The sequence below is a fragment of the Physeter macrocephalus genome, chromosome 9 (assembly GCF_002837175.3).
Source record: "Physeter macrocephalus isolate SW-GA chromosome 9, ASM283717v5, whole genome shotgun sequence".
Taxonomy (NCBI): Eukaryota; Metazoa; Chordata; class Mammalia; order Artiodactyla; family Physeteridae; genus Physeter; species Physeter macrocephalus.
The window spans coordinates 31,852,457-31,858,456 of record NC_041222.1 but is presented as its reverse complement, the minus strand read 5'-3'; the positions used below and the strand labels follow the sequence as shown (position 1 = coordinate 31,858,456).

At 37.0% G+C, this 6,000-nt stretch overlaps 1 long non-coding RNA gene across 1 annotated transcript in view; it reads left to right on the top strand.

The window, feature by feature from the left end:
• The first annotated feature begins 3,279 nt into the window (after positions 1 to 3,279).
• The window catches only part of LOC129392414 (uncharacterized), a 133,967-nt gene continuing 131,246 nt past the window's right edge, over positions 3,280 to 6,000 (top strand). The window contains exon 1 of the long non-coding RNA XR_008618215.1: positions 3,280 to 3,468. This is a non-coding gene — a long non-coding RNA (uncharacterized lncRNA). The remainder of the gene's footprint in view (positions 3,469 to 6,000) is intronic.

Genomic DNA, 6,000 nt, shown 5'->3' with positions numbered 1-6,000 from the left:
AAAACTAGCTCTGTCAGATACCAGTCAATCATGCCACCTACATGGCTATTAAAAACTCCACTAGTTTCTGTTTACTCTAGCAGATTCCCTGTGCCTATGGTAGGTCTGATCTTCCACCTACATGCCTATATTCAGCAAATGTCCCCAGAGAAGAAAGAGCCAACAACCTTCATTTATTTACTCGAGATCTCATTCCTCTCTAGAACTTAGTTTTAGAATTTTTTTCACCTGAAACCTATCAAACACAGAATGAATTGTTCACTTTCATTCCTAATATCATGAATTCCATTTTTACTAAAAATATAATGCAGCCTATGTTGGTGGAGGAACAAACTAGTGGAGATACAAACCCTATCGATCTATCTATCTATCTATCTGTCTATCTGTTTTAGCTTTTCAGCTGTACCCTTTACCAAAAGACTAAGTTGGAGAAAAATATTCAGCTAATGTTTTCCCTATCATATTTAGTATGAAGAAAAATGATTTAGAAAAATCCATAAAGAATAAACCAGGAAAACTGAAATGGCATTGACCAAAGAAAACATGGCTGAACAGGAGGAAAACTATTTTATATTTCTTCCCACAGAATTGGTCAAAACCAAATGACTGGAGTTTTTAAATCAGGAATGTAGCACTTTTGAAGAGAGATTTTTCAAGATATTTTTTCTTTAAAAGAAAAAATATGGAAGAAACTTACCAAATGGCTTTAAACTACTCAAGTTCTGAGAACCTGTTCTATTCCAGGGACATAGAATCAAGTCTGGAAAACCTAATTATCTCCTTTAATTTTATGGTTCATGGTAGAGAAGAGCAATGCTTTATCTAGTGTCCCAGTCTTTGGAAGACAAAGCAAAACAAAACAAAAGCTCCTGCTAGGTAAATAATTAGGCTTTTTGTGTGGAAATGGTTTAGTATTCTAAAACGTCTAATCTATTCCACATGCCAACCCAAAGGAGGACCTGCACACAAGAGCGTTAAGTATAGGAGAAAAGACTAGATTTATTATGTCATGTTAATTATTATGCATGGGAGTAATGGATGGAAAATTATTTATTAAATAATCTTAAGGAAGAGATGGGCCATCTCTGTGACCCTTCTTGGGTCAGAAGGAAACAGCAAAGCTTGAGAAGAGGACTTGACTGAGAGTCCTCTTGTTTCCAGAGGAAACAAGTTTCCTCTGGAAGCATCCTTCACAAGAGGTTTTCTATAACACAGGAGCCAATTTAATGAGGCACTGGAAAGAAATCTTGAAATCATGAGTACAATTTATTGTTTTCAGATAAAGAGGAAAAAAGAAATTGCTTATTTTACCATAATTTTACCATTAATAGTCTCTTGAGAAAGTGAGTGAGAAGTTATACATTTCTGATAAAGGAGCTCTTTATTTACCCATACATTTCAAGGGTTGTGATTACAGCATCAGTAAATGGCTTGAGAAGAGATTGTGCTGAGGCAGATAATACAGCTCACTAAACTACTACGTGATCCAGGAAGTACACACACCTAGTAAATCTCTTGCTGGGATTACAGACCTGACATTTTGGGCTCACTAGTTAAGAAGAGACTTTTGAGAAAAGCAAACAAAAGTTAAAACAACAAAAGAAAATTAATTTTTCCCTTAAACTATGAAACCACTTTCCAAATTCTAGTGTCTCTTCTCTGCCTATAACACCTATTAAAGCATTTTCTACAACTGCCTTGAGCTCATAATATCAAAAGTAGAATAGTAAGTATAGCATTAGGTGCTATCCTCTAGTACTAAGTAAGTAAGCAAAATAGAATATTCACAACCAATGTTGATTAATAAATAATAGTTGCCTTTACACTGTCCAGGTATAGCTAATGAAAATACCGAAAATCTGGAATAGTGTTTTTACTAATGAGTATGTTTCCAATACAACCTGATATTTGATCATCATAAAACAAATAACTATGCCATGTTTTGGAAATATAAAACACTAAAAATTGCAATGATGATTAACTTTTGTAAATCTGAAAGTTTTAAAACTTACTGAAAAAGTTAATTAGCACAGCCATCAGTTTTCCTGTGATTTATTAAAATCGTAGTAAACAATACAAGAGCACAAGTATAATTTACCAGAGACTTTAACTTAAAACATTTGCTTATTATGCTAATGGACTTCTGCATGTACCAAATATACCTGATTAGATATATGTAAATATAGATAGGTTAGGAGACAAAAATGAGAAAGAATAAAACAAGCAAGACACACAAAAGAATGATCCTTATATTCTACATATACTCTATAGAGAACCTCAGTAACCTTTGTACTAATGAGTGTATCTGTTGAAATTCCCCTTTGGACATTTTTCAGATGTTAAATTTTGAAATGACATATCTCGCAAACAAAGGTAGAAGAAATTTTATTCTATTAAGAGCTTGAAATTTCACACAATGAAAATGGGAAGAGAAAGTAAAATGAGGTTAAAGAGAAAGCTAATTAGAATTTAGAGGTTTGCTGGGTTAATGTCTAGACTTAAGAGACCCAGGTGTGACAGTTTTACATACCTTGTAGCTTAGCCTTAAGACTGACCTGCACTTAAACAGTTTGATGAATAAATCTCTGTCTCTCTCAGAGTGCTACAGGCCCACATTGCAATGTCACAACATTGCACAAGAAAAAAATGCAGAACTTTTATAAATCCTATATCCTATGCTCAGATCGTACTCAAAATGAAAACAAAGGAAGAAGCTATAGAAAAGGAGAAAATACTTTGAAGAACCAACCACCCATGGAACAGCCTCTTACAGAGAACTCATTTGCTCACCTGGTAATGGCACAACCCAGAAATATTCTCCACTGTACTTGTTGAATTGTTTTCGTTTGTTACACTCTGAAATTTTACACCAATTATAAATTAAGTTGGATTGAGACTATCTCTAGGATGAAAATTCCCTTGGTATAAACAATTAGGTGGTCTCTTCTAAATGTTTAAAATTAGATCACTTAAAAAAAAAGGAAGAAGAAATCATGATCTGATGGTAGAGGAAGAGCCAGCCCTTCTGGATGTTGAAGAGCTTTGTTGGGTAGAGCAGGTGGAAGGAACAGAAAGAGGAGAAGGCATTAGCAAGCCATGTGATGACCTTGGCTACTGGAAGACTTGGAGAGAGCTGGAGGATTAAGAAGGACTGGATGATGTGAGATAGAGATCATATGACAAGTATAAAATAATGCCCACCAACAGCCCTGTATGTCAATGTGGTATGTGTGCCACTTACTGACATGCTATTTTAATTAGGAGGTTCACTTGCAAGTAACGAAAAGTTCAGCTCAAACCATCATAGGCAATCAATGGGACCATGAGGGCAAACCAGCACAGGCTGTAGATTGCCTTTGCCATCCTAGCTCCAGAGATACCACTGGATAAAAAGGAAAGTCCAGGAAGAACTGAAGAGCTAATGCAAAATTCATGAGAAGCCACTGAGACAGTGATGCTGAAACGTGTGTATGTATACGGGACTTGGGATGGGGAAAGGCTGGAGAAGCGTGGGACCAAGATAGAAAAGGAATCAAACTAATCAAGATTATTCAAGATTTTATGGGGAAACGTTTTAACCTCTATCATATTAGATAAAATGGTATTTGAATAATTGGGCAGATATAGCATGTTTAAAGATGGGAAAATTTAACTTGCAAGGAGACAGATCTCCCAAACTAATCTACAAATTCAATACTATGCAAATCAAATTGCAGTTAAGGTATTTGGGGTATTCAACAAACAAATTCTGAAATTCAGATAAAAGAATGTAGTTCATAGTAGCCAGCTCTGTGTTGATAAAGAAAATTAAAAGGCGGTGACTAACTATACCAGATATTAAGGCATCCAATGAAAATATAATAACAAGAGTATGGACTGCATAGGAACAAATAGACTGATGGATCAAAACAGATAATTTGGCTGCAGACCTGTATGTGTAAAGGAACTTGATATATGATAAAGGAGGCAGCAGAAAGCAATGGGGAAGGAAATCTAGTGATGGTGTCAGAATAACTGGCTCATTAAATACAAAGCTGGGACCCTAATGGATACTATATTCAAAGGTATATTCAAGGAGGATTAATGACCTATTGTGAAAGACAAAACAAAAAAGCTAATACATAAATGGTTTTATTTTTTGAATTTTATTTTATTTTTTTAATTTACTTTAAAAAATTTTTTGGCCTCACGGCATGCAGGAGGATCTTATTTCCCCGACTGGGGATTGAACCCGTGCCCCCTGAAGTGGAAGGGTGGAGTCTTAATCAATAAACCAGTAGGAAAGTCCCAAATGTTAAATAGCTTTATAAAGTTGGGATAGGAAAACTTCTTAAACTAGACCCCATAAACTGCCAATCATTAATCAAAGCATTGACAGATTTGATTTAAGCAAAATTAATAATGTTTGACAGATAAAATTAACAGACAGATAACAGAGTGAGAGAAAATATTTGTAATGTCTACAACTGACAAGTAAATACCATATGGTATATTTAAAAACTCCTGTAAATAAAAGAAGAAAGAGTTTGGAAACCAAATAGAAAAATGTGCAAAGAATTTGAATAGGCAAATCAAAAAAAAGGGGGCCAAAATGTCTAACAAGTATTTGAAGAGGTGGTTAAAACCAATAATTATATAAATGTAAAGCAAAACAAAAGTTTGGTAATATATGCACATAAGAATGGCTACAATTTGTAGAGTAGATAACACAAAATGCTGGCCAGAATGTGGGAAGGCTACCTATTCACTTTTGATAGGAATGTAAGTTGGTTAAGCCATTCAGAAAAGCAAGCTGGCAGTATTTAGCTAAATGTAGGATGTATACATTCTCTGACAGAAAAAGTCTACTCTTGGATATACATCACAAGAAATATTTACAGAGTTCCAAAACAGGTCATGTGTAAGTTTATTTACTATACTAACAATAGTGTTTTGCCTCTATCTCACTGTTTCCACAAACACAGCATGTGGATGGAAGCAGGGATGTCTGTATCTCTGCAGCAGTTTGAACCATCTGGACGTATAGATAGTGTCATAAATAGACCTCAAGGGCACTGTGCTGAGTAAGTGGAAAGACACAGAACACAATTTATAGCAAAATACCATTAATGTAAATGAAAAACACACATACAGACAGAAAACTTAATTCTAGAAGGATGCATGCATCCATAGAGACAGAGCAATGATTTTTAGAGTGGAAGCTTACAGTAGTGAGGGGCAAGCGAGTAGAGACCAGCATGAAGGGAAAGAATTCATATACAATGGAGGGCTCTTGTTTAAGATGATGATAATGTGCTCTGAACTAGGGAGTGTTTTTTTGTTTGTTTGTTTTTTTGCAGTACGCGGGCCTCTCACTGTTGTGGCCTCTCCCGTTGCGGAGTGCAGGCTCCGGACGCGCATGCTCAGCGGCCATGGCTCACGGGCCCAGCCGCTCCCCGGCATGTGGGGGTCTTCCCGGACCGGGGCACAAACCCGTGTCCCCTGCATCAGCAGGCGGACTCCCAACCACTGCGCCACCAGGGAAGCCCATGGGGAGTGTTTTTAACTCAGTCCTCTAAACTTGACTGCACTAGAAGGAGGGAGGAGGAACAGAAGAAGGATTCACTATTCTTTGGCCTGATCTGGTGGCTCGAACATGTGAGCAGGGCACATTCTTTATTTCTTATGTCTGACTTTTTTGGTATTGGCTCCTTTCCTGGAAGGTTTCTCTTCCTGTGGTCCCTTGCTCCCTGCCCGGGACTCTTGGGCTGCATGTTTCTCCTTTCTATTCAGCAAGGAAGAACTTTTTCAGTCTCAGACCATCAAAGAAAGTCCTGGTCTTCTGTATAATTGGGCGGGTCATGTCCGAACCTTTGCTCGTCTTTAAAGTCTGGTGTCTAGCTTTGCAGCCCATGCAGACTGAGGTTCTTCTCCTCAAGTCTCTTGTTATGAAGGCCCAGATCTATTTCATTTCCCCAGAGAATGGTTCTCCATCACTGCTCCGACTTTGACATCACTCTT